The following is a 10,844-nucleotide window of genomic DNA, read 5'->3' as shown; positions in this document are numbered from 1 at the left end:
GCTTTTTAGCAAGTAAGGGAATACAGGGTTATGGAAGATAGCTCATAGTCCAAGTTGATCCAGGGACTAGTCCGATTGCCATTTTGGAATCAGGAAGGAATTTTTCCCCCTCTAAGGCAAATTGGAGAGGCTTCAGACGGGTTTTTTGCCTTCCCCTGGATCAACTGGCAGATAGGTAGTTAATAAAAAAAAAAAAAAAAAAGGTTGAACTCGATGGACATGTGTCTTTTTTCAACCTTACTTACTATGTTACTATGTTACCCGTGTTTAATGTCAAGCCAAACAGGTTCCTGCTGTATCCTCCTTCCCCACTCTTTATATCTGTATCTTTTAATTCTTTCTTTTTCTGCTGTGATAAACATCCTATTGTAGTAAATCTTCGTTCATTGGCTCCCTGGGGGTCAGTATTCTCTCTAGGGTGTGTCAGCCATAATGGCCTACATGCTAACTGACAACCTTTTAGTTAATCAGGATGTAGAAAAAACATTAATGACCCCTGAGAACTGGGATCAGTTATTCAACGTTTAATAAGTACAAGCACATTATCTTATACCTACACAGACGCCTGGCCTGTTGTGTCTCCCTGCAGATCTTATCTGCTTCCCCAATATTTTCTGTCTGTTCCTCCCTTCCACCACCCCCTGTTCTGTCCTGCAGCAGCTGCCTGTTAAGTGGTAATTTCGCCGCCTCTCTCTGTTAAATTGTTAATCTCCTCTAACCGGAAGCAATATAATGTGCGCTGTGGGCTGTCATTAACCCAGCAATACAGCTCGGGGCAGTGACTGTACCCAGTCTGCTCAATAAGAGCCAATCTCCTCTCCATTAGGACCATCGAGAGCATTTGCCAGATGCCCCCGGGAGTAAGTCATTAGATACAAACACATGAGCAGGCCGGCTGATTGCAGAGAATTTAACTGCCAGTGCACTGGGCTTGGTGCATTTATGGCTTGTCCCTCTAGCTTTCCCTTTTGCTTTTTGCAGGCTATATACCTGGGATATCCATCATTCCTCTAAAGGTGGCCATAGATTTTTAAAATAATTTTTAGTTATCATAGGACCAAACTTATCCTGAAATATCAACGTTTTAATATATGATTTGTCCATCAACTAAATCGACCATTTCAAGTGATATCGCCTAGTTGAAGCCAGGAAAACTGTGGGTAGCTGCCTGCTTGGCCCTGCAAACAATCTGACGCTGGATATATTTTGCGTGGACGATAAAAATTTTGTAACCCAAGCGATCAGATGATGATGAAAAATCGTTTGATGCACAATTGTTCAGTGGCGGTGTCCACTAACACTATTTGACAAATTTGTCGGATCACAAAAAAATTGGTCATTAGGGAGAGAAAGATCTTAAGCTCTATGGCCACCTACTTGTCCCTGTCTTGTACTGAGAGATAATATCACTCAATACTTAATTTATATGTATCAGATCCAACTAGGTTGCCATCTGGCTGGTATTTTACCGGCCTGGCCGGTAAAAATGATGGTTGATCCCAATGTTATTAACAGGGAAAAAAGATAAATATATAGGAAGGCCGGTATTTTTTTCCAGAAAAGGTGGCAACCCTAGATCTAATAAAATGGCAGCATGTGAGCTGAGAGCCCACTGGGGTACCGCATCACTGTCTGGGGAATTCAGCCCTACCTCCCTCTTATTTGCTTATATTTTTACATCTTACAGCCTCCTTTACTCTTTAGTGTCACCTACTTATTACAAAATAACCTCGCCTCCATTACACCCACATTATGCTGACAGTACAAAGCCACATTTGTTTCCAAACAAGCCAGCAGCTGCTGTAGATAAACCTGCACATCATCTGTGGGTGAATATTTAGGCAGCAAAAAAAAGCCATTAAAAACAGCCTCGCCGCATACAGGCTGCCCACGACTATGATCTGAGCTTATGCGTGAAACGGTTGCCTTGATATAAAATGGATGTGAAGGTGTGGAACATGAGTTATTATGCATTCAGGCAGCAGTTAGTGAACAGAACATGAAACAGCGACTGCAGCATGAGATTATGTGCCAGTGTGGTTGTATAATATGTGCCGCCATCAATAAGTGCTTACTATATTATTATGTTTGCTATATACAGCAGAGATATACACAGTATATGTGACATTATATACTGTCCTCATCCTGACACGATTTTTAAATCTGCTCAGTAGGTATCTGGCTGATTTTTAGCCAACCACATATCTGTCATGGAGAAAGTTTGTCAGGGCCCATACGTGGGCAGATCATTTCTCAATTTGGTCTCAATGGGCTGGCAAATGATTGCCATACATGGGCAGGCCAGGCAGTTCCAAAAATCAAATAATCAACCAATATCTAAACAGGCAAATATTGTGTGAGCGACGTTCACACAAATGGGCAATAAGCATTGCTCTTGTAAGGGTCTTCAGTCTCTTCTAAGTTCAGTCTGGACAGGTAGACTGTGATCCAGATGAGGGATGGTCTGTGAAATTTGCCCCTCGAGGCACAGGACCAGTCAGTTACAGAGTATGATTAATACTAGCCAAATTGTCCAACCAAATCAGGCAGGCCCGGACTGGCAATCAGTGGTTTCTAGCAAATGCCAGAGGGGCTTGCTGTAAGATGCCATAGACCAGTGAACCCCAACCAGTAGCTTGTGAGCAACTTGTTGCTGTCCGACCCCTTGGATGTTGCTCTCAATGTCCTCAAAGCAGGTGCTTATTTTTGAATTCCTGGCTTGAAAGCAAGTTTTAATTGCATAAAAACGAAGTATAGTGCCAAGTAAAGCCTCCTGTAGGCTTCCAGTCCACATAAGGGCTACCAAATTGCAAATCACAGTACTCATTTGGCACCACAAGGTACTTTTTCATGCTTGTGTTGCTCCCCAACTCTTTTTACATTTGAATGTGGCTCATGGGTAAAAATGTTGGAGACCCCTGCCATAGACAGTCACTGTGGAGTGGGTTGGTGGGGGACTGGTTGGGCCTCTGTGTACTTGAAATTCCAGGGCCTATTTTGACTCCCAGTCCAGACCTGCTCTCAGGTGAGCCACAACTAGAAAAATTACTGGAAGGGAGGGAAAGATCTGCTTCTCCACCCCCCCCCCCCATTCATGAAGCCATTCACATTGTTTCCAGGCTAGTTCACGCATCTCACATCTTTGATGATTGCGCTATTACAGTCTCTCACCTTCGTTTATATTTTTCCTAATTATTTCAGTTAGTTTTTTTTTTTAGTTCAGGAGTTTTTGAGCAGTCCCGGCCCAACTCTTTATATTGTCAACTTCCTTCTGCTACAAATCTGCACCAATCATTATATACATAATAATAATCATCACCTGTACTGCTTTTTTAATCCCTTCTTCTTCCCCCACCGAATCTGTGGGTTTCTCTTATCTTTCTTGCCTGGCGACTTCCCACTGCCGTCTCCATTTATCCTTAAGCAACTTCTTTTTTCTCCCCACTTCTGCGCTTATCTTCATTTTAAGCAGCTTTCACTTTTTATTTCTGATCCCCTATTTCTCAATTTATGAACCTCTTTACCTTTCCTTTCAGTTCAGCCGCCCCCGTCTTGCAATTCCTCTCTTACAATATCTATTTAGTAACCTTGCCACTGTTTGCTTTATAACTCCGCCACCTTTCTCTCATTTTGCCTCTTTCATCTGTGCTCTATCTTCCCCTTTTTCCTCGGCTGGCCTCTCTCTGTCATTTTATCTTTCTTTTCCCTATTCTGCGTGCCCCATCTCTCTCCCCCTCTCCAGAATTGTAGAATAAGTTTATAAATATGTATCAGTTAGTCCTCTCACCAGCGCTTCTTTTCAGAGATATTGAGGGAATTAATGGGGAGAAAATTTCAGCACAAACCTCGCATTTCTTTGCTTACAGTTGGTGCTGATTCTGAGGCTCCTGCAGCATTTATTCGCTGCCCGAATTACATTTGTTGTCAAGGAAACCGGGCTTAGAAAACCATGATTGCTTTTACCGTGTTTGCGGTGATCACACCGTGTGCAGACATCTTTATTACTGGGCCTTAAATGTGTCACGGATTGCGGGTGCCCTGTGCCAGGAGATATTGTTTTTGTCGTTGCATATATTGAGATCCACATTGTCAGCACTAAAATCCCTGTGTACTTATTGGCATCACACTGATCACAGTACAGCGGCACTGCCCGGCCCTGGATCATCTCACACTGACACTTGGGCTCTGGCTTCTCTTATTAAATATAAATGTTGTTTCTCTCAGGGTGCAGTCTGATTTGTGCAGACGACTTTGCCTCTCGTGTTAGAGACATACAAAAGGGCAAGTTGTGTTGCTGATAGATTTGTCAGTTTTTATAATATAGCAGAATGTGCTGTGTGCGTTGTTTCTTAGCAGAATGGGGAAAAGTCTGCTCTTTATGGGGGATGTTTATAAAATATAAAGTATATTCTGCGCGTATAAAAAACATAGGAAACATTGGATAACTACACAATGTGTTTATAAAGCGCTGATAAAGCCAGTTAAAGATGGAGTTAACTTTTAATTTGTTACTGAATGTCCTGTTTCTAGCAGCTTTTTAACTGCTCTTCATTTAAAAAAAAAGTCTGTAGTCACAGAAAATAAAGATAGTAAAGATATTTTTTGTTCCAGAAATGGCAGCAAACCCTACACAAGGGTGTATTGGCCCATGTTATGTATATGCAGAGTACTATTACCATATAATTACATCCCTGAATGTATATAGTTTTAGGGCATATAAAAATGTATCCCCTTTCATAACTAGAGCATAGTTTTCCTTTAGTGTCCTATGGGATAACTACAGAGGAAGCAGACCCTGCGGCTGCAGGGGGGCCCAGGAGATATAGGGGCCCATTAAGGCCCCAATTCATTTACAATTTCAATAAATATTGATAAAACAGCTCAACCTCTAGGCATTTTGGGGGCGTGTAAAATAATTTGCTGTGGAGCCCAGTAATATCTAGTTAAGCCACTGTTAGGGGGTTATTTATCAAAGTCCAAATTTATTTCAATATTTTCTGCTACGAACTCCGATCAAATCCGCTCGGGTTTTTTACTCTTATTTATTATTACATTTTCCCGAAAATTAGCTTTGCAGGAAAAAAATTGGATTTTCACGATTTTTTTGGAATTTTCACCCAAAAACTCAGAAAACTTTGGGGTATTGCACGAAACCCAATCAAAAATTCATTGGGACTTCTCCTATTGACTTATATGCAACCTCAACAGGTCTGAGATGCCGGATTTTCAGATTCAGACTTTTTCCATCCTCAGGGTTCAATACATTCTGAAAAATCCGTAATTTTTTAAAAGTCAGATTTTATAAAAAAAAAAATCATGAATTTTTTGTGATTTTTGCATTCGGGGTTTAGTAAAAAATAACCCCCTTATTGTCCATAGTGTCTTAAAACACAATGACGTAAAGAAACCACTGGCACACAAGGTAATGCTGGTAGGGAACACCCTTGCTTAGAATTTATTGCAGCATGCAACGTCTCGGCGTAAACCCCTTTGTCAAGCATCAGGTAGTTACCGTTACCTCTATCATCGTTCACCAGGAAGTCGTTATTTTTGGAGGGCCAGGGTGTGCGAGTGCATCCAAAACGTAAAACACAAAGAGGCAGTTCACCATATAAACTACATTTAGTATGATGTAGGCAGCATCAGTATTCTAAGCTGTTGGTCTTTGTTGAATCATTTACAGTTTTTGTCCAGCAGCATAGACATATTTCAACTGCTGAAGGCCAACGTTTCATTACTCTAGCAACTAGGCAGCAGCTTTGAAGTCAGAATGTTAAAATAAATATACAAGGTCCCGAAAATAACGATTAGCAATATAAAAAATTGTACCTGTACCAATAGAACTGAAACCTCAAAGCTGACATGGTTTATGGTTGCCAGGTTCAGTGACCCCAGTATTTGCAAATGCAACAAATTAAAAGTTCCAAATATTAAATTCATTGTTGTTGTTTGTTTATTTAGTTTTACATTAAACTCTGATGCCCCCACTGCATGTTGACACAATGTGGTTATTAAGTGCTATTTTCTAACACATAAATCATAGGGCTCTTCTATTTTACACACAAACCCCTAGTAAATACACAGGGGGGTTTATTCTGTACTAGTTTCCTAGTTGTGCTCTTGTTAAATTGGTCTCTGTGAGCTGGATGTGTGTTTCCTGCGCTACTTTGTTGTTTAATTTATGATAGTTGCTAAGATACCTTGTGAGTCTCGACTCTTGGTTGCTAAGCCGCCATCTTGGTAGAACGCCAGGGCTGTTATGTTGCGAAGGCTTCATATTAATAACTGACATTATGTTTGGCAGCTCAGTAGTATTTTGGAGCCCAGTGACGTTTTATACTGTATTTGCAGCACTGTGAAATAACGGCGGCCTCCAGCTATTCACAGATAACGTGATTTGCATAATTTTATAGCGATGTGAAACCGTCTTTCCCACTAAATAACACACTATATATCCCCTTATCTGATTGGGAGCCACTTTCAAGTCTGTGATTTCATGCCACGGCTTTCAGATTATTCATGGGGCTCTGAGCAGAATGTCTCAGCTGAGATTTTGTTAGGAAGGGCAGGGCCAAGCAGGGAGCGAGGTTAAGTTCCCTAAATCTCATGATTGTGAGGGTCACTGTCAATTAGCAGAGAAACCTGTTGTTCGGGACAAATGGAAGAGGTTGGGCAGCTGTGCCAACCACTCTATAGTGTGTGTGTCTAAAACATTCAAATCAGACTGGCCAATCAAGAGCCCAAAGACAAAAGATGTCAAGGAATGACCACATGTTCTTTTTTTTTTTTTCATATTGGAATTTTTATTAAAAATTCGAACGTGGTACAGAGTGAAAAAGGTACATTCATATTTTAATGCCAACGCTCCGTTCAAATATCCCACGTCTCAACATATTAAACTCTAAAGCAAATATTCTCCATATGGCGTGTGTAGGGTTATCACAGATAATGCAAGGGAGATGATAGAAAGACAAGAAAGGAGGGGTGCGGGGGAAGAAGGGGAGAAGAGAGAAAAAAACAAAAACCTACAATCATAAAACAACACTGGGGGGGGGGTTGGAGGGAGAAGATTCAAGTGTGTGCTTTATAGCTCTCTGTTTCTTTGAAAGTTAACCATCTCCACCATAAAGTTTATGTTTTGGTCTTCCTCAAAGACATATAGCTCTTCTATTTTAGCAAACCATTCTTTTATTGTTGGTATTTGCCTGAATTTCCAGTGTAGAGGAATAAGATACTTTGCTGCATTGAAGAGAAATGGTTCAATGGAATGCTTAAATGCTGAGATAGGCTTCTCCATGTGGAACAACAGGTAGTAGTCAGGTTGTCTGTCAAGTGTATTGTTTAAGATTTCTTCAGATATGGCGATTATGCTATCCCAATACGTTTTTATCAATCAGAAGATGTGTAGCATCGTGCCTCTTTCTTCGAGGCATCTCCAACATAGGTCGGAGGTTTGCGGGAATAGGCGCCGCAATTTTACAGGCGTCCTGTACCAATTGGTAAGAATTTTGTAATTTAATTGCTGTAGCCGGCTGCATCTTGTGCTGTATAAGAGTTTTAATACGAGATTGTCAATCTGTTCCTCTGTCAGTGCAATGTTTAGCTCCTTGTTCCATGATTGGATAAAATGTAAATTTGAAGGCATTTATTTATCATCGCTATGTTATGTCTAGGTGGGTCAATTAGTGTGCAGTATTTTTCAAAGGTTGTTAATGGACGGGCTAGTGTTGTTGTGCCTCCTAGGGCATAATAGTAATGTGCAATTTGTTTAAATTTTAGATGATCTAAGGCCATGAAGGGCTTGATGTTATGGAATTTTTGTTTATTAATGAGTTCGCCTTTTTCTATAAAGTGCATCAATTGCAAATTCCCTTGTATCTGCCAGTGTTGAAAGTACACTGGCTCAAGGCTCACTGGGAAAGCCGGGCTGTTCAGGAGTGGTATAAGCGGGGATGGGTGTTATCGTGGGGTGGTCTTTATATAAGAGTCTTCAGTGGATGTTGTCTATCCAGGGGTGATGTAGTAGGTAAGTGCTAGTGTCCTGTTGCTCTATTTTGACCCATATATTAGCTTCGATATGATGCGACCAGTCTATAATACGATTAAGTATGGCTGCTTGATGATATTGAACTATGTTTGGAAGGCTTGTGCCCCCTTTTTGACGGGGTCTGCATAGGATTTTCCATCTTAGCCGCGAATACTTTTGAAATATGATTCTGATATAGGCATGGGTATTGCTTGAAAAATGTACAGTAGTCTTGCAAGTATATTAATTTTTACTACATTGATTCTTCCAAACCATGAGATAGGGTTAGAGTCCCAGTTATGTAAGTCTCTTTTGAGTTTGTTTAGAAAGTCTTTAAAGTTTATTTCTATCCAGTCTGTATAGTCTTTGGATATTTTAATCCCTAGGTATGTAAATGTGTGGGGTGTCCAGATGTAGAGAAAGTATGGTTGGATTGTAGTTATTGTTTCTGGGGGTATATATATGTTGACTTGTTTTGGTTAACTTTAAAGTTGCCGAGTTCTCCATATTCTGTTAATGCTAAATTCAATGCTGGTATTGTTTCAACGGGGTTTGTAATTGTAAACAATAAGTCGTCTGCATACACCAGAATCTTATTGTGTCTTTCCGCTATCTGCAGGCCATGTATTCTTGGGTGGAGACTTAGGGGCAAATTCACTAAGCTTCGTAGTTGCGCCAGCGTCCGATTCGCCACACTTCGCCAGGCGTATTTTCGGCAGCGCTACGCAAATTCACTAAAATCCGAAGTTGCACTCAGGGGAAGCGTAAGGTTGCGAAGTTGCACTAGCGTTAATTCACCAAGCAAAGCGAAGTTACGCTAGCGATGCTTAATTTGCATACAGCGCCAAATTGAAGTTACAATGGAGGTATATATAGCAGAACTACTATAGCCTGGGAAACCTTCAAAACAGCAATTAAAATTTTTATTTTGACCTACACATGTGCCCACTGTATAGTTAAGGTGCCATGAGTTAGGAAATGTAGGGGGGAAGGAGGGTAGCCCCCAAAAAATTTCAATCTTTTTCAGCCTATCACCCATAAAAAAAGAAAAAATGCCAGCGTTTTTTGAAGCAATCCCTATCTACTCTATTGCACTTCGCCTGGTCTGAGGTGGCGAAGGAAGTCTGGCGTAAAAGGTAGCGTTCAGAATAATTCGCGCGTCAGTGAATTTGCGTAGTTACGTCCGTTGTGCAAATTCGTCAGGCGTAAGGGTGCAAATTAACACTAGCGGATTTACGCCAGCGTCCGTTAGTGAATCGGCGAATTAACGAAAATGCGCTACGCTAGCGAATTAACGCTAGCGTTAGGCGCTTCGTCGTTTAGTGAATTTGCCCCTTATTGTGTTTAGAAGTGGCTCTAATGCAAGAATAAAGAGAAATGGGGAAAGAGGGCAGCCCTGTCATGTGCCATTTTTAATGTGAATGGGTTGGGATAGCGAACCATTAACTTTGATCAGGGCAATAGGACATGAGTATAGTGACTGTATCCATAGCTGCATATTGGGGCCTACACCGTAGTATCTTAAGCATTCCATCATATAAGTCCAATTGACGCGGTCAAACGCCTTTTCCGCGTCTGTTGATAGCAGTAGTAATTTAGTTTTGCATCTTTTAGCTATATTTAAGAGATCTATAAGTTTTGTGGTGTTATCTCGGGCCTCTCTCCCTGGTACAAACCCTAACTGTTCTGGGTCTAAAAGATATTGTATACAGTTTTGGAGTCTAGTTGCTATTATTTTGTCAAGTAACTTTATATCGCTATTGATTAGTGAGATGGGTCGATAATTTCAGGGTTCCAACGGGTTTTTGCCAGGTTTCTGTATTAGTGTGATATGAGCTTCCAGGGAGAAAGTGCTAAACTGTTTCTTGTTGGTAATGTCAGTCATTGCCTTTGTGAGATATGGTATCAAAATGTCTTGTAATGTTTTATAATACATGGTAGAAAAGCCGTCCGGACCCGGGAAATTTCCGGTGGGAGTATGTTTCAAGGCTTTGTTTTATTTCCTCACATGTTATAACTGCTTCTAACGCTTCTATGTCCTGGTGTCGTAGCTTGGGAGTGCTAGATTTTATTAGGTATTCCTTTATTGGATTAGGTTCATTATGGCTCACTGTGTGGTGTTGGTCTCCTAATTGGTAGAGTTTGGTATAGTATTTTTCAAAGGTATTTGTTATGTTGTCCGTGGAGTGGTGTATTTTGCCTCTGTCGTCTTTTATGGAGGAAATATGGTTTTTGACTTGTTTACTCTTCAGAACCCGTGCAAGAAGTCGCCCACATTTGTCCCCATGTTCATAAAACCTATGTTTTGAAATAGTGATAGCTCTCTTAGGGAAGGTTTCTAGTGAGTTATTAAGCTCCTGTCTAGCTATAGCGAGTTTGGCTAGTGTTTTCTCTGAGCTTGTTTGTTTATGTTGTGTCTCTAATGTCCGTATCTTAGATAGCAGGGCATTTTGTTTGTCTAATTTACCTTTTTTAATTCTGGAGCCAATTTGGATCAAGAAACCTCTAATTACACACTTGTGTGCCTCCCAGCATGTAATTGCTGAAACCTCTGGTGTAGCATTTTCCTTAAAGTATGTTTGAGAGTCTTTAAGTACTGTCTCGTTTATACGCCACGAGTTTGTCCTGGACGTTTTAGTTGGTAATTGAAGTGTTATTGAGATAGGCGTGTGGTCAGACCAAGTGCAGTTGCATATCTTTGTAGTTTTAACTATGCCTAAACTGTTATGAGATATAAAGAGGTAATCTATCCACGTGTAGGTGTTGTGTCTGTGGGAGTAGAAGGTGTAGTCCTTGGTAGTTGGGTGGTGTATACGCC

The 10,844-nt window shown here is 40.8% G+C and overlaps 1 protein-coding gene across 5 annotated transcripts in view; it reads left to right on the top strand.

Annotated features, from left to right (window-relative positions):
- The window catches only part of ptprt.S (protein tyrosine phosphatase receptor type T S homeolog), a 169,526-nt gene that overhangs the window by 144,622 nt on the left and 14,060 nt on the right, over window positions 1-10,844 (top strand). The window lies entirely within an intron of this gene.

This window comes from Xenopus laevis, chromosome 9_10S (assembly GCF_017654675.1).
Source record: "Xenopus laevis strain J_2021 chromosome 9_10S, Xenopus_laevis_v10.1, whole genome shotgun sequence".
In the NCBI taxonomy this organism is placed as follows: domain Eukaryota; kingdom Metazoa; phylum Chordata; class Amphibia; order Anura; family Pipidae; genus Xenopus; species Xenopus laevis.
Note: the sequence above shows the minus strand (reverse complement) of the source record. Positions and strands in the feature narration are given on the sequence as shown.